Source organism: Mastomys coucha, unplaced genomic scaffold (genome assembly GCF_008632895.1).
Source record: "Mastomys coucha isolate ucsf_1 unplaced genomic scaffold, UCSF_Mcou_1 pScaffold6, whole genome shotgun sequence".
Lineage (NCBI taxonomy): Eukaryota > Metazoa > Chordata > Mammalia > Rodentia > Muridae > Mastomys > Mastomys coucha.
This window is the reverse complement of record NW_022196912.1, coordinates 54,403,658-54,422,755: the sequence shown is the minus strand read 5'-3', so window position 1 is coordinate 54,422,755 and position 19,098 is coordinate 54,403,658. Positions and strand designations below refer to the sequence as shown.

At 37.8% G+C, this 19,098-nt stretch overlaps 1 protein-coding gene across 6 annotated transcripts in view; it reads right to left on the bottom strand.

The window, feature by feature from the left end:
• Etv1 (ETS variant transcription factor 1) overlaps positions 1-19,098 on the bottom strand; it is an 89,518-nt gene that overhangs the window by 54,819 nt on the left and 15,601 nt on the right. The window lies entirely within an intron of this gene.

The window sequence follows — 19,098 nt, the reverse complement described above, 5'->3', positions numbered from 1 at the left end:
GTGTGTGTGCGCGTCTGTGTGTGTGTGTATAATGTATGTATGTGTGTGTATGTATATATGTATGTATTTTTACTTTGATTTTAGAGTATAACACATAGCAAGGCGGCCACCATATCCAGGTGCTATCAAAAATGGAAAGCCCTACTACAGACACAAAGATTTGAATACTACCGACATTTTTATTTCTCTTGAGTGGCCCATTTTGCGGTAACATCAAAACCTATATAGCATTAATCCTTTCACAGGCAAGATTTTCTGTTACTCATTGTACAAAGGCACTAACTTGAAAACAGCTTCTACATTTGATTTTATTTTCTCAAAAAATTCACTCAAATGAATATTAGTTACTAATTCTTATGAATTTTTAAATGCTAAGATGTGATTGTTATCAGATAAAGTCTAAGTGGCATGTCTAAACAAGAAAGTATTCTAACAGTTAGCTGCCTCCTTTAAAACTGTCAAAATAATGTATTTATTGCTATGTCGACCTACTTAAAGTTAATCACTTGGGACTCTTAAATACTAAATTAGACATCATAATGACTATTACAGATCACTACTACAGGCATATTATTTTCCTATAATTTAGTGATCAAAGAGAATGCCAATGACAAGTGACCTTTTTGTTTACCAACACAGCATGATGTTGGAGATTGGATATAGGATGGATTTCCCCGCTTCATTTCCCTTTTTGTTTCCCCCCCAGTATCATAATCTCATTCTTCAGCGGATCATTTGATGTCACTCCAAGTGTTAGTGGCCCATCAGATGCATTAAATGCTGGAGTGAGTTGACAGATACAGCATCTTATATTAGCACATAAAGACAAGGTGTGGGGTGGGTGTTTATACAGTTCATGTTACAATTGATAGTTTCAAGAAACTCAAAAAATACGAAAACGAAAAAGCTCTCTGCTCTGTTTCCAAGTGTGCAAATAAAAAATGGATAAAAAAGAGAAGCTTCAAAAAAAAGCACATGCATACCAGCTGCAAAACAATCCTAGGATCACAAGCACAATAGGCTGCTTTGCATTCTCCTCCAGGCCCCTTTGAAGTAAACAGAGCTTTGTAAATTGGGGGTGTGCAGGGAATAAAAGGTCAGATAAAGAAAGCCTGCATCTCCTCTTTCCTTACTACATAAGCATGAATTTTAGGCAGTGCATATGTCTTCAAATTCTCACACTGGATTCAAAAAAAAGTTTTAGAAAATACCTGGTTTATTAATTATCTAATATGCATTTTTTGTAAAGGTGGTTGATTGAGTACAGGTGTGCTGATATGCTGAAGTGCACTTGAAAGAAACGCTCCAGTTTTCTCTTCTCTTTCTTCTTCTCAGTACGTGACAGCCAACTTTGTCCTGAGATAGTTCCAGGTTCATTTGTTCATCTAATACATTCCAACAACATCTGATATGCTTTTGCTATTTCATAGAATTTGATTTCTTCCAAATGACAAATCTCCATCTGCCTTCTCCCCACTGTCTAATGCTTGTTTGTGTACTCAGACACTGTGTCTATTGTCTCTGAAATACAGGAAACAAGCTTGCCTTTCGGCAGCTTCAACACCTGGTCTTCAGCCACCCAAAGACCTTCTTTCCTTCATTAACAAAATGAGTGGCAAACACACATATCTTGAAAATTCTCTACCAAGAGGAGCTAATTTCTACTTCTATCCTATCACAAGTTAACACTACTTATTGCCTTGAACAAAAACCTCAGTTTGGGCAGTCTTACTCTGGTTAAGAGTATATTCTTGAGGAAGATCTATACCTGGCCATTGTGAACCCAAACTTAACTACTTAACTTCTCTGTAACATAATTTTCTTCCTCAAAAAGAAAGAAAATTAAAAGGCCTGATGGTGGCATACACCTTTAATCCCAGCACTCAGGAGGCAGAGGCAGGTGGATCTCCGAATTCGAGGGTAGCCTGGTCTATAGAATGAGTCCTAGGAGAGCTAGGGTTATGCGGAGAAACCCTGTCTCAAACATTAAAAAATATGACTAAAAATAAATTTTAAAAAAGAACATGACAGTTCCCACTAAAACTTAGGCTATTGTGAAAAATCTGATGTCTTAAGATACGAACATACAACACCTAGTTAGTCCTAGGCCCGAGCTATCAAGTGTCCAGCAGTCACAGACATAATGGGTAGGCAATCTCCATGTTCCTGTCATTTCTAATCTTCTATAAGCCTGCATTGTAGTTCAAGTGCATAATTTAGTTTCTCTGTGAGACCTTCCTCAACTATTCCAATTTATATTGGTATCTTGAACAGGAAAAAACAATAACAAAAATTCAACAAAGTAGAGATCTCAAGTTCTGCACCATAAATCTATGCTTGAGTTTTATTGTATATATCATAATAATTGTACCAATAATGAATGGTCTGGACAAAGTTATCCACGTTCTACACTTACTATCTTCAGCCCCTTTGGAAGATGCCGAAGTGCAATCAAAATAACATTTAGTGACTTGTCAAGGTTACAGCAGTAGAGCGGAGGTTGGCATGATGGCTCAGTTCGCTCCCAAGTCTGAAAAAAATGAGTTCAATCTCTAGAAGCAACATAGTAGAAAGAGAGAACTGGCTCCCTCAACTCCCTCTGAACATCTGTGAGCCATGGCACATTCACACATGTACATGCACACATCAGTGAGCCATGGCACATTCACACATGTACGTGCACACAAACCTGCCAAATAAAAAGAAAGCTGAGGGGCGTTGAGCCTGACTCACAGAACTCCATCAATCACTGAACATATCCTACCCTTCTGTTATTTAAATATTCCCAGCATGCTTTTCTTGCTTCCTTCAAGCTTCTCAGAATGCCTTCTGAGGGCAAGAATCAAGATTCTCAATCTCTCTCTCTCTCTCTCTCTCTCTCTCTCTCTCTCTCTCTCTCTCTCTCTCTTCCACTCCCCAAAATTCTATTGCCTACATAACTGTCAGAATACAGTAATATGAAGTAAGAAATTTCTTCTTCCAGGCTGGATGGGTCCAAGGGATTGGACTATCCAGAGCAGAGACACTAAAATTGATGTAGCTTCCCCTCTACCTTGAAAAAAAACTTTATTGTCACTCAGTATCAAGATTCTCAATCTCTCTCTCTCTCTCTCTCTCTCTCTCTCTCTCTCTCTCTTTTGGTCTCTGTCTCTCTCTGTCTGTCTGTCTCTGTCTCTCACTCTGTCTCTCTCTCTCCCCTCCCTCCCTCCACATATATATATTTGTGTGTGTGTGTGTGTGTGTGTGTGTGTAATATATAGCAAGATTATTATATTTTTTATTTTTTTTACATATTTTACATATGAACTATTTCTAATACAAATGAACAACCATTTAACTTTGGATTCTAACCACACAAAGTAAAACCAAATAACTTTTAAAATGCAGTGACTTAAGACTGGCTTAAAAATGCTGAGTGCTTGAGAAAACCACATTGTCATGGTCATTATTGTTGTTGTTATTCAACTGGCCACCATGAATATAATAAAGAGAACACTTAGAACACCCAGTGCAGACAACATTGCCACACAAACCAAACAAGCAGGGTCTTCCATACCTTTGGAGTGTATGTGCTGTTACTTCTTGTTCCCTTTCAGGAGGAGTAGAGAGGCTCTCTAATGAGAACTACACCAGCCTAGGGAAGATATGCTACTCACATGTGGGTCTGGAAGGACAGCCCAAAGCAAAGTCTTTGACTGCTGCATCAGTTAGACAAAATCACCTCATGTTCTTTTCCACTGTAGTATTGGTATCACTACTATCTAAATAGTCATTGCTGTTAATGTATCTCATAAAATTCTCTCACCTTAAAATAATTCATGTTGAATAAATGCTGATATGTCATGCTTCCACAGGGCTCCTGAGTTTTTGCAGACTAGGTGCTGTAACCTTGACAAAATATACGTGCCTCACTCCATCTATCCACCCAGCTACTGAAAACTGAAGCAGTGGTGGTCCAGAGCTAAGTTCGACTATGTCCTTTGTATCACTATGTAATGCCAAGTTTGTCACAGTCTAAGCTTGTAGCTGTTTCAAGATCCTATGTCAATGCTAAATGGTCCCCTAATGCTAGATGTTCCATTTGGATGGCAGAAATAAACTAGCATCTACTCCTAAATATATTCAGCATGAAAATTGAATTTAAATTGTTTTCCTGTGATTCTTGATCTTCCCTAAGACTCTGTTAAGAACCATTACACTTTTGGTCAAACACATGTGGTCCTGTTGTAGCACAGTGACTCTAGCAGCCGAGAAAGTATCTATTTTACAAGGGTGATCTTTGGCCATTCGTTTCAACAGCAGAATATTGTTCAGTGGGCTTCAAGGAGGCTGCATGTAAAACTGAGTACAGCCTCGGTGACAACGTATCACAGCAAAAGTCCTGTGGGGTTTTTATTATTTAAATTGAGATGATCATAAAATTAACACCCTCCTAATGCAGTTTTCATCTTGATTATTACTATTTAACTGGTAAAAATTTTTCTTCAGGCTGAGTGAACGCTATAATTATTATGCATTGCATTATAAAGGTTGCATCTTAATTGAAAAATCAACACTTTTTTCCTTCAATGAATGCATCGGCTTCAAAATCAACAAAAACACTATGAAGACGTAAGCAATTTTACTAGACCCATGAATTAGTGGGTCCAAGATCAACCAGAATTAATAGTCTGAAACATAAGATGTTACTAGGTCCCATAAATGGGACTGGTGTTAGATTTGTCTGAATGGTTCTAGCTGAACATTCTATTTATGAATTCCTGTGATCAGCATGTGGATAGGCTTAAGGCTACATTTCTGAGTTTCTTCTCAACACCACAGTGACTACGTATTGAGCTACTTAGCTACTTAGTGTCATCAACAGAAAGGGTCACTATCTAGCAATGGTGCTACACCATATGCAGGTGTGTCTTAAGGTCTAGAAGTTCTACATACAAATCCTGAGTATGGCAACAAACAAACAAACAAAACATATAGTTCAAACTGGTAAGCTGATCACAGTGAGCTCCCTTAAGGAATATGAAGAGTAAGCCTGAAATAGTTTGTGCACTGTATTTTATACAAGATTAAAGTTTAGTGTTCTCTAGGCAGCAAATATGTATAGATTTTTACATAAACACATACAATGTTATAGAAACAGACTTAGATATATTCTCATTTCACATGTGTGTCACCTACCAATGTTAGCACTTAGTTCTTTTTATGCAGGAGAGAGTAGACCCACAGTGATCCTAAGTTGCTTGTACCAAGCCACATCTCTAGTCAACAACAGTCATTTGAACATAGATGTACAGGGTCAGGATACTGTAGTCAGATTCCTGGGTGATTAATCATAACCATGGCGATTATGACTCTAGTGTATACAGTATCAATACTGTTTGTAACAGGAAAAAAGAACTTTTAAAAGCAGTTTCAGATAAAATATGATAACAAAGGTGGCATTCAATTAATTTGGGCAAATATTAGCAAATGTATTGGCATAATTATACATTGTCCAAAGATAAACAGTGTCCAAACAAAAATTTTAAAATTCCCTTTTGGGAGCATCATTATTTTGTTAAGCAAACATTCAGGAGTCCTGACGCTGAAGTCATGTATACACAGAACTTAACCACATCTCTCCAATTCAAAGCACAAGGGTAGAGATTTTCATAGGTTAATAAGGAACTTAGGATTCTGTCTACTCCACCCTTGCTTTCTGTGTATGCATTAGTTTGTCCTCTCATAAGGAATCCTATAAGAAAATGCAGTTTTGTTTTTCATTTCCTTGACCACAGTTTATGGCATTTAAGTGTATGCATGCATATGTGCATGTATCTGAATACTTTTGTATATTCCACTCATTTAAACAACCATTAATAACAACTCAGTGAATGCCAATCTAGCAATTTGCTGAAAAGTACAGAAAAGAAAATAGCATGGGGTGAGTCTTGATGCTGTCATGAGACTGTGACAGACACAGAAGTAGTGTGAGTATTGACAAGTATGCCTACCTACCAAGGTCACTTGGCTAAATAAACAGATATGGAATGTGAAAATGGCCCATGAAGTCTCAGGTGCTAAGGAGATGCCAAAGATCCATGTTAAACACTAGGGCAGCATTCCTAGTACCTCGTACTTAATGCCTGGCACTGTGGAGGGGTATTGGCTTAAGTGTTTCTCTTTAAACAAAAGCCACAGTATGAAGACAATTGAAAGGACATTCTGAATTTGGTTAAAATAAAGATGATGAGTCTTATTGTAATTCATGTTTATTTAAGTATATAAATCATATGAATAAAGGCATACTTTCTAATTTTGTAATCACAAGGGGCTTAGAAGACATTGCAACACTAATTAGTCTTTCTGTGTATATGTGAAGACCTCTCTCTCTCTCTCTCTCTCTCTCTCTCCCTCTCTCTCTCTTCCTCCTCCTCCTCTTCCTTTTCCTCTTCCTCCTCCTTTTCCTCCTCTCTTTGCTCTACACACACACACACACACACACACACACACACACACATGCACACACACACAATGTGGAAAGAGTTGCTGATTAAGATTTAACAAAAAAGAGATGTGAATGTAATTTTATGTAACATGCAGATAGTGGCATTTATATATGGGTTTGTGTATGTTATACATATGCATAAGTTCATGCCTAACATTTAAATATAATTACTGGGACAGTACGTTCCACAAGAACACTCTTTTAACCTTCAGAAATTGCCATTTAAAAGCTCAGGGCCTAAATTTCCACTTTGATCAATGGATATCTTCATCACAAGAGGGCATGACTGAAGCTTATTGATTAACTGATAACTTTCTAATGTACCAGCCTTTAATGTGCAATAAAATAGTGAACGAAAGTAGAGCTTTCAGAAAGGTAAACAGGGTTTGCTTATCCTGTAAGAAAACACAACAGGAGGAGTCAAGGGCAGTCAGCAACATCCAGCAAAACAGAACAATGTTCTTCGGGCACTTCGGTTTCACTTCTGGCCTGTGAATTGAGTCCTGAGACAACAGCATCACCTGACAGTCTGCACTGTGCCAAGGGCTGGAAAGTCATAGCGAATCAACATAGTCAGGCTGCTGTGTCCATGAGGACAGAGAAAACCAACCTCAAACAGTGATAAAAGTTCACTTTCCAGCATGACCACAGTTTCAGAGGCGAAGGGGCAGTGCTAAAGGTTGACTTTGTTGTAATCTATACTTCTTCCAGGAAGGGGTCATTTTAAGTGAGCCCCGAGGTCTTGATAGTGTTTGACAGAGCTTTTGCTGGCAAGTCTGCAGCTAGAGGAAAATCTTAGAACAGCCTCTTACACATCAGCTCTAAATGTCAGTGTTGAAAAGTTCAGTGCGGAAAGGGAAGACAAGGGGATGCATGCATCTAGTCCAGATTTATCCAGAACCTTACACAGGCTTATAGATCTCGATCACAGCTAATGTGAACGATCTAAACAACAATAAACTAAGAATTACATGAGTATATAATATAATTGAAAACATTGTTTAAAAAAGAGAGTTGGACATAGCAATATACTGCACTGATTCATTCATCTTTTCATCTATTATATTGTTGTGCTTCTAAGACAACAGAATTTAAAAGTAACTTTTTAAACAAGAAAATGTGACCTATCATATTCCAATTTTACAAACAATTTTGAAGAAGAAGGTGCGTGTTAGTTCACAGTTTTTATTTTCTACTTCCCTGGCATATACAAGCTCTTTTAAAATCAGAGACCCCAAGAACTCTTATGGACTTCATAGTTCATTTTTAAGTGTAAAATATTGTTGTCATTAACTTATAATATCATCTCAAGCTGAAGCTCTGGGCTCTAGTGAAAACTGACTTACTAGAAATCAGGAATTCATGAATGCCAACAGGATTGTTGATTTCTCCCTCCCTTCCTCCTCTCTCTCTCTCTCTCTCTCTCTCTCTCTCTCTCTCTCTCTCTCTCTCTCTCTCTCTCTCTCTGTTCTTGATATTGATTCTGTTCCTTGATTGCTTCTGTCAGGGTCTTGCTATAAAACCCAGACTAGTCTTGAACTTGTGGTCCTCCTGACTCAGCCTCATCTGGGGTCTCAAGGCTGTGCCCTCTAGCATTCTCTTTAGTGCCTCTGCTGCTGTGGCTCATATTTCCATGGCCCACACAGATCTCCTAAACTTCAAAAACCAATACCTCTGCATTAGTAGCATGCAAACACATGGAGCCTTCGAGTACATCCTTCATAGTCTGAATAAACAAGAAAAAAAATCTCTGAGGCCATGAAAGCTAAGCACAGGTTTTCCAGATGACAGCTGCTGTTTTCAACACCAAGCTTCCCATATTGTTTACAAAGTTAGGCCAAATGAGTTCCCAGGGTGTCTTTCCAGGCACTATCACCTGCTAGAAGATTCCTTTTGTCTTCTCTAAGCCTCTTTTAATTCTTTAGACCTTAATAAGATTGTTCAAAAGTATCAATGCCCTGTATGAGCAATCTTTTTTAACCATTACTTGATGTGTGTGTATGTGCATTTTGCCAGGAATCAAACTCAAGGACTCATGCGTGTTATTCTACCATTGAGCAATTTTCATAGCTGTAGCCATGTATGCTATGTTTGGTTTTCTTCTCACGGTAGAAATAGTTTTAATATTTGTAGGTAGTCTGAAGTCTGGTGATCCAAGAAGGAAGATTAACATAACCTAAGCATCTGGGTGCTGAGAGACAAGCTGCATGACATCATTCACGACGTGCTTTACTCATTCATGCTGTACTCTCTGAATTTCCCCTTAAATAAAACAAGAACAATGCTAAGTGATTTCTCAGTATTCATACTGAATAGAGATCACTGAGAAATGTATTTTCAGTTAGGTGTATCAATTAATATTTACTAGAGTGCTCTAAGGTAATAACCAAGGTTTAGTTCTAATGTTGCAAATGTGCAGTCTCCATAATCCCTCAAAGGAAAATGAGACAGAAACATAAAGCAGGGATTTGCATTAGACGTCAGACAATTAAAGCCACCTGTACATGAATGTATTAAATACAAAATAATTCAAACTACTCAAGCAGTTAGTCATTCAATTCAATTCAGTTCAATATGCAGTGAAGACCTATAACATGTGACTCAGACAAAGATGAACAGGACATGATCCATCCACTAGAAGCCAATCGAAACAGGAGTAAAATCAGGAAGTATATAACCATGCAATGACACATAGGAGCTACCAAATTTGACATTAAAGAATAAGTGCTTTCTGAAATGGATTAAAAAGAACAATCATGGCCTAAAAGTATGGAGTAGAGAATTCTGTGCACAGCAATAATTAACATGAAAGCAGCGCCAGGGTGTGGCTCAGTGGTGACATATTTGCCAATCATGCCACATGCACAAGGCCTCAGTTTGAACCCCAGCTCTGAAGAACAAAGCAAAACAGCTCTCAAAATTAAAAAAAAAAGCAACTAAAAATTGCAGTATATCATCTTTTAAAATCCACAGGGTAGTTATTGGTGTAAGACAAAGAGCTAGAATCACAAACACTGAGCTGTTGACTGGGAGACCCTGTGACTACATCTGTGTGCAAGGTGTACTTTGTGGAAATAAAGGTAAAATTAAAAAGAAGACAGCCATTTTTTTCTGCATATAGTAATAGTTCCAAAGGTAAATACGTAATACTTACTCTGCATAGACAATATTCCTCATGTGATATAACATAACTAGGTAGGGGTGGATCTAAGTTTATCTTGTGATAGCAGAGATCTTTTGTCTGGTTGTCCATCATGTGCCAGGTACAGAAAAGGACCTCAAATCATATTTTCCAAACAAATAAACTTGCACATAATCCTCCCGTACATATGTACTGACTAAAATTCTACAAATGTGTACTCAATGCGAGTAAATGTATGCAATACAAGTAACACTAAATGGTACAAGATGGGGAGGCATGACCTCAGATGGTAAAATACTTTTCACATGTAGCAAAGTAATCCAGAATCTTGCAGAAAGAACTAAACTGGACAAATTGGTGTGTGCCTTTATTCCCAGACATAGCATTTGGGAGATGAAAGCAGAAGGACCAGAATTCTAAGGTCATCTTCAGTTACATAACAAATTCAAAGCCATACTGGCTTCTTCAGTCTCTGTCTAACAAAAAATGTAAAAATTGATTCATTTTTTAAAATGTATTATTCACATTTTAAAGTAACAGAATGGCATACTATGAATATGAACTGTATATGTAAAAATATGATCATCTCAATATAGGTTAGACTCTGGTATGTAGCTTCGTGGGTAACCATCTGCTTAGCATGCACAAGACCCTAAACTCAATCCTCAGTAACATAACAACAGCAAAGTATAAATATGAAATTTCCATGTAATGTAAGAGATTAGGAAGAAGTCATCATAATTCCAAACATTCTACAGGATCAAAAATCATTTGTAACATTATTTAAACATTTAACTATAGACAGGTATGAATCACATGTTGTTTAAATGACCTAGTATGGTATCTACAATATAACAGATTCTTTGTTAAATTTCATTTTTGAATGCTATTTGAGCAAGGCATAGTGGCATTAATCCCTTCATCCCAGCCTTTATTAACACCTTTAAGCCCAGCAGGGAGGCAGAGATAGGTGAATCTCTACACATTCCAGGCCAGCCTGGTCCACAAAACAAGTATCAGGCCAGCCAGAACTAGAGTGAAACTCAGTTTCAATAAAATAAAATAATATTTGAAAGCTTGCATACAAAAACAGCTCACTGAAGTATTTATTTCTGTTTAAAAATTCACCAGACGTTCTATAAACAGGATTTTTTCCTCTAGCCATTACACAATATTTTATGAATAACTAAGTCAATAACTAATAATATCCCCGGCTATTGAAACATGCTAATAGCACTCGGTGGAGTATAAGACCTTAGATCTAAAAAGCAACAATATCAAGCCCACACTAGTGGCTTAGTGAGACACAGCACCAAATCTCAGGAAAAACGTCAATAACTGACTAAAGCAAATATATGCCATGAATCTAAGTAAGTATTTCTTATAATAAATGTGAAAGGAAAAAACAGACAAAAAACAAAAACAGAACAACAAAAAACAACAACAAACAAATAAAATTCCCTAAGAAATAGCAAACACACAAAATTACATAAATATGCTTATATACTCATTAGTCTACTTTGCACCAACTTATATCTGATTTCATAATATTTACAGATTACAGTAAAAAAGAATTCAAATACTGGTAAATGTCATATATGATACACAACTGTAAATAACTCTGAATCAGACACTATGTGTTCATAATTAAGCTCTGGAGCAAAAACTACAACATTTGGTTCTGCAAAGAGATTTCCATCCTCCTCCTCCAACTAGATTGTTTTCCCCCTAAGAAATCCACTTGCTCCCTGAATGCGAACATGTTTATTTAATACTGAGTGAACTTCAACCAGAGATGGCACTGGTCACTTTTCTTAAACTAATTTGTTGCTGATTGTAGGCAGGAAGTGTGGAAAGGACTTGTTGCCATACTTGCTTTGAACAGTCTGAGAAGTCAGTTTCCAGGGCATGTTGCTGCATCAAGGGCAAACTAAAGGAATCATGCAATGGCAAAGACAAAGCAAATAAGCACTTTCAACTTTTTGCTGTTATAACTTTTAGCAAACGTTGGAGCTGTTAGGGGCCTAGACTTGATTTGTGTTTTGGGGCTTTATCTTAGGATTCTGTTTGACTCATCTGCCTTAGTAACAAGAAACTGATAGAATTCAAATGTGTTTGTTATATCCTAGAGAATACATCAAAACCAAAACTAAAGAAAATTTCTAGTAGTTTACTTCATAGTAATAAGTGATGTAGCCAGTATGGCTTTGAATTTGTTATATAGCTGAAGATGACCTTGGAATTCTGGTCTTGCTGCCTTCATCTCCCAAGTGCTAGGTCTGGGAATAAAGGCACACACATGTCCAGTTTAGTTCTTTTTCCTAGTCATTGCCCCCTTTAGATCAACTTTTAAATTCAGCCACACATTTCTCTACATTTATATGTTACATTTATATGTCTATTTGTGTGGAAAAGCTGTCATAGGATAGCAATGTCACTTCTGCCTGAGAACCCAGTGAGTTCTGTTTCATGCCACAAGTAAACGAAGTTTAAATGTATGCTCAAGGTAGGGAAAAGTATTATTTCTTCTCTTGGACTCAGTGGATCTCACTATCACTTAAAAGAAAACATTTTTCACGGCAGTATTTGTGGCAGGATTTCCCATCTAAGAAGTATTCATCCCAGCCTAGTTTAGCTTCAGAGAACAGAGGAGATCCAGAACAATCAGGATGCTGTACCTAGAGATTTGTCATTAGGTTTTCTACCTTGGATAGAAAATACACTTCTTGTGAAACCACCAAGGACCAAAATAAGATTTCTGCCTTTCTTCCAAGTGTATTGGGTAGGCTCTTTGTGGAGACAAACATCTGCACTGATGGCAGATAGCACTTTTATAAACCAGAATCCTGGTTAGAAAACCTCACAGTAGGGTGGGGCCAGCAATGCCTTGCTTCTCTCTAAGTAACAGTATTCACTGTTCAGCCACTCTATGCTGGAGTCGATGGTTATATGCTGGCATCACCAATGACTCTCAAAATGGAAAATCATAACTAAATAAAAAAAGATATGCATTGGGATTAGAAAATATACTTCTAGTAAAGCAAATATTTCAAAAGAGAAGCATTTAAAAATATCTTATACAGATTTCATTTTCTACTTCTCTAGTCTTGTATAAATAATAAAAGGATGATTTATCATTTTGATAATATTGTTAGAAACTGGCTGTGTTTTTTGCATCACTTCTAGACACACGTATAATCTTGTAGCAAGGAGCATCAGCTCACTACAAAAGACCTCAGGTGAAGGATTATGTATCCTGAAAATGAGATTGACTAGGGCAGTCTGCTTATAGGTGTCTCAAAAAGTAGGGAGAGGCGAAGGCAAGGAGATCTCTTTGAGTTCAAAATCAGGCTTCTCTACACAGGAAATTCTAGCTTAGCCAGGGCTACACAATGAAATCCTGCCTCTCCCCACAAAAATCATCTCAAGGAAAAGAGGAGGGAAGGGAGAATGAAAGAGAGGGAGAAAGAAAAGAAAGAAAGCACCAATAGCATACTGACAAGCACCTGGTCTAAAACTGTAGCAACAGAACCTCTCAGGGAGAACCAATCTCTATAGCCAAAAGCAGTGAAAAGAGACCCTCAAATCCTCTTGGCCATCAAACCCCCAAATTCAGTCAAAGGAGGAAGATGTTAAGACTAACTCTAAGAATTAAGCTTTTTACAAAGGTTTCACTGTGTGCTAGGAAGTTATAGATTAGTAAGAAAGGCAAAAAGCTAAGAAACACAAATCATAAGTGGAATGTTCCAATCCTATTAATATAGAATAAATTAGTCGGTGAGAGTCTGCAATTATCTATTTGAAAGTAGATCTAAGGGGCTTAGGAACCAGTTCTGTGGGAAACCGTGTGCAAGACCCTAGACTAGTCCATAGCATCTGCCCTCCAAAAAAAGACATAAAAAGAAACAGATTTCTAAAAGTAATTTATAGAGTGTCCCCCTCTGCTGCCGAAAAATTCAAGGTGAGTATTGTTCTGAATTTTGGAAAAGCCCGAGAAAATCAGATTGTTGTGGCTTTTATTTACTGGAAGGTGTCACTATGTATTGATGGCTTTTAAATCACGGAATCCTCGCACACTGGTTGGTCTTGACTATGTGTACATGGTCCCCAAGAACTCTATTATATATATCAGATAAAGTGAAGTGGTTGAAAATGATTGCTCTCCTAAACATATTAGAGCCAAGATGATTCCACCAATGTCACCTTTCTAATTGCCTTGAATTCCACCATCCCTTTGAGAGTAAGAAGGCAGAGTAGAGCTTCGAGGTCTGTCCTTTTGGGACTACAGAGGAGTCCTGGGAACATCCAGGGAGAATGTGAGATGCAACCATGAACATTGACCATCCTGAACATCCTACAGAGAAAAGACTGCAGTGATGTGTGTAACCTCGAGGAAAAACAGGTTATAGAACTAATGAGCAGTTGCACGACGAACAAAAGGAAGGGTAGATTTTAAAAGACTATTGTGAAATGACTGCGCTGAAAATATGAGTTAATAGATAATTGATATTATGTGTATTTATAAAAAGTTCAGCTGATATACAAATTTATGTGTACTTTGGAAAGATAAGTAATTTTTCAAGTGATTATATCTCTCTGTCCCTCTGTTTGTGTGTGTGTGTGTGTGTGTGTGTGTGTGTGTGTGTGTGTGTGTGTGTGTATGTGTATACCGTCTTCTGAAAGAGTCAGCTCTCTTCCCACCATGTGTATCTGGGGAATTTTAGATCATGAGACCTGGAAAAAAAAGTATCTTCATCCACCAAAACATCTTGTTAGCCATACATTTATGTTTTAAGATGACCTTTTAAGTCCCTCTTCTGAAAACTTAGTTTCTCACTAAAGGTACAGTATATACTAAAGTGATTATGTAGTTTCCAAACAATTCTAAGTTATGAAAATGTATTGGTACAAAACAAATTATGCATTCAAACCATTTGTTTCTTGGAATGAATATATTTACTTATTTTTTTATTTGTTTTAATTCATATGCTTTAAAATTTAGAATTTCTCAGAAATTAGCCAGCAATAATGTAACATTGTGCTCCAAATATTTTGACAATAAAAATAAGACATGCTCAGAAAATATTTTAGAAAGTTCCAAATGTTATCGTTTTATCTCTGGTCAAAATTTTTGAAATTTCTCTTCTGTCACCTATTTGTATTTAAATGTGGCATAATCCCATGGGTGTTCTACAATGTGACTAAAGTCTTGAATAAACTTTTGCTTTTAATTTGGCTAACCTTGCTTTATCAAAGGACTAAAGCAATGAAGAAAAATTTAGAAACGTCTTGTTTCATGGAGGTATGTAAGGAAATCCAATTATCTATGTTGATCCTGGTAAACATAGACATGATAGGCTACATGGGGGAAGTGACCATTTTCTTTCTATTCCTTCTGCCCCACTAAGCAACCTCAGACAGAAAAGAACCAAGCATCTATAAAAGCATTCCAGAGACCACCCAACCTTTCCATTCTGCTATTTGACAGCTTCTTTATGAAGAAGTCAAGAAGTCCTCTCTTCACTCTAAGCCCAAACACTCTACTCCTCTCTTTAAATCATTCTCTTATTCTTTCCTTGATACCAGTCGAAATTAGCTGGACAGCATCAGCTAAACAAAAGTTTGTTTGTCAGTTAAAACTTGAAATAAGCTATGCCTTACCTTGAGTTGCATTAGGCCATTTTCTATTTATATTCACCCTTTGCTTATAGGTTTCTTTAATAAAGATGTTTCATTTGTAAGTTTCAAGCTCTCATTAACCTGACAATATTTGCTGGTAAAAGTAAAATTGGGATGACTAGGATAACTATCTTATTTATGGTGCATCAGTAACATGGCAGGCATTTTAACTATGACATGCCCCTGACTCTTAAGATGTTCACAATCTCAGGACCAGGTCTTCACTAAAGGAGTTCAAGCCTTTAATGGCAGCATGAGCAATGCAGTGGTAGACAGTTCTCTCTGAGTTAAAGGATAGCCAGGCCTACATTCTGAGCTCCTGGCTAGCCCAAAGCTGTATAGTCAAACCAGGTCTCTTTAAAAACAAAGCAAAAACAAAATTAACAAAACTCTAATTCTCTAATACAATAGATAGGAGGCATGATGATGTAGACTAACTCTGTAAGACAAAGGCAGCAAGAAAAAGCCAAGAAAGGCAAACAGATGTAGTCTGAACTGAGTGTGAACTAAGACCACCAAAAGCTCACAAAATTGAGATCGTTTAAAGCAACACGAGGCATAAAAAAAGTGTGTCATACTTGGAAAATTGAAAAGTGAAAAGACTAAGATATAGAGACATTTGTCAGGGAGTGAGTACCAGTGGCACCAAAGTCAAAACTGCGATGAAAAGAAGGTCAAGGCCTGGGTTGTAGAACAATGTTCTGCTCAAGCATACGGACTTTGTCCAGCCAGAGGTACAAGGAGAAAATTAACGAGGCCAGAAACCTATGTGTAGATGCAAAGAGCGGGCTGGAAAGGGAGACAGGATCACAGACAAGAAACCCAACCACAAAACCTATTCTGAAGCTGTGTGGTAGCAGACTGAGGGACAGGAACATGGGGAATAGGGATGAAACCGAACTCAGGAGCCTGAGATGCTTCTGAGAGGCAGCTGAACAATACAGTAACTAGGGGTTTTTGCAGCTAACTGAAGGTACGGTTTAAATCGGGAGTTTTTTTTATTTTCTCTTTCTTTTTTTTTCTTTTTTTTAATCTTGGATAGCAATGGCTTCATTTAAAAGGACAGCAGAACCAAAAAGGCACATTTCTTTGCAGCCAGGTATGGTGGCATATGCCTGTAAACCCAGTATTTGGACAGTGGGGTGGGGGTGGGGGAGAATCAGAATTGATCATCCATGACCATCCATGAAAATCCATGATAGTGAATTTGAGACCAGCTTGGAAACTTCTAGAACCCATCTCAAAAATATGCATAAAAGTAAAACAACTATCAATGTGGAAAAAAATTAGTCTTTCTAGTGTGAACTGCCTTTAGAGCTTCAGTTGATCTAAACAGTGTTGTATACCTACACACAGCAAAGAGTTGGGTGAGTCCTGAGTGCCACCTTTGCAGCGTACAGAGGGACTCTCATGGGGCACCAGGAGAAGTTGAGGAGCCAGGACCAGAGAGGAGATCTGGGTTGATAATGATTGCCTGGTGGGTGTGGCTTGTCAGAGCTTCATGATCTCAGTACAGTAAACAACATGAGTCTCAAATGAAAGTAATCCAATTTAACTAAAAGTGAAAATTCATTTCTGTGGTACCCCAACCACATGGTATCTGCTTTATAGAGAGATAGTGAATTGAGTATGAAGAGAAATCAAAGGAGAAAAAGAGGGGAGGGAGAAGACAACATTGCTGTGGAAGAGGGTGTGAGGGATGAAGACTCAAGAACAAAAGCTGATAGAGATGTCAAATAAGAAAAGCAGTAAAAAAAAATCACTTTCAGGTATTGTTTTCTATCCTGACAGCTGCTCTTCTGGAATCCTTACCAATTACATAGATATGAAATGACTTAATGAGACGTCATTCATTCACTCGGAAGACAAGTTGAACTTGCAGAAAAAAAAATCAGGAAAGAGAATGATAGAAAGATGAGCTTTCTCTTCCCACAATTCAATCAGTAAGTGTGAGCCGTACATAGATACCTTTAGCTATTGTTCTTATGAGAGTTTTGGAGGTCGCTAGTTCTCTCTCTCTTTTTTCCTTTTTTTCCCCAATTAAATTTATTTAATTATTCTCTTCACAACCCAATATCGGCCCTTCCTTTCTTCCCAGTACCCCCTCATGCAAGTCCTATCCCACATTCACCTTCTCGTTTGAGAATGGGAAGCTTCCTTCTGGGTGTTAAATCCCCCACCCCTGACCCCATACATATCAAGTCACTGTGGGACTAGGCACAGCCTCTTCCACTGAGGTCATACAAGGTTGTCCCTTTAGGGGCCCAGAATCCACCAGCAGACAGGCAAACAACAGGCTCAGAGACAGCCCCTGCTCCAGTTGTTTGGGAGACCCACATGAGGACCAAGCTGCTCATCTGCTACATATGTGCATGCTTGGATTCAGCTTGTGCATGGTCTTTGGTTGCTGATTCAGTCTCCCAAGGGTCCAGGTTAGATGGGCAAGAACCAATCCCTGACATTATTAATGATACCCCGTTATGCTTGCAGACAGGAACCTAGCATAACTGTTCTCTGAGAGGATCCACCCACCAGCCAATACCCAAACATTAGATGGAGCTCAGGGAGTTTTACAGAAGAGTTGGGAGAAAGATTGAGGGAGCAGAAGAGGATGGGGACTCCACAGAAGGTCTCCAGTTCTCAGGGTTGAAATCTCAGGAATATGTTTCATGAGAGATATATGAAATACCTGTACCCAGATATCAAACAGTATATTAAATTCTTTTCAAATATATAAATTCTTTTCAAGTACAAATAAAAAGAGGACAAAGCAATGTTTGCAGATACTGGAAAGTCAAAAGCTATTGCATGGCTGGGTGGTGGTGGCGCACGCCTTTAATTCCAGCACTTGGGAGGCAGAGACAGGCGGATTTCTGAGTTTGAGGCCAGCCTGGTCTACAGAGTGAGTTCCAGGATAGCCAGAGCTACACAGAGAAACCCTGACTCAAAAAAAAAGAGGTATTTCATTATGGGTATAAGGTTTTGGGGCTAATTGGAAATTCTGAACTGTCTTGGTAACAGAGTCACTGAACTCTATACTTAAGCTGGTTAAAATGAAGGAGGGTTTTTTTTTTTTGTTTTGTTTTTTTGGTCTACATTTTACTACAATGAATTTAAAAATCAACTTATAATATGAGAAACTTGATTTTTTTTTCTATGAGTGAAACTTGTCATCTGCTGAGTGAAGGAAGCTTCCATAAATCACTTCACAACTAGAGAAACTGGGGAGAACTCCAGCATCCAACCAGCTGTCAGGACACAACAAACTACCTGGAAGTCATGTTTTTATACCTTTTCTTCTTTGACCTCTTAACTGGCTTTTCTTCTCAAGGAACCTGTAAGGACCCTCTATACCTGGGAAGCTCAAGAAAACAGACAATGGAAGCAAACGTCTGTTACTTGACGGTATTAATATAGGAGCTTGAGAGACCAAGGTCTATAACTGACTTTCATGAGGTGTAGGCTAGTAAGAATTTCTTGTAGCTACTGACATGGACTCATCTGATACTGCCAACAGTCTGAACACACAAAACAGATTAATGTTTTAAAGAGCACTGAAGGTAAATAATACATCGGACAACTTTCATAGTATGGCCTAATGTTCTCTACCCACAGACAGTTTCACTTTCTACAAGTTTAGTTTTTTTGCAGTCAAACAAAGGCCAAATATGAAAAGAAAAGTTATAGAAATAATTTATAACTTTAAATAGCTTTAATGATACATTTTCATTATGATCATCTTGTCCATTGTTACCACTCTTAGTTTCTTACTAATTTATAACTTAAACTT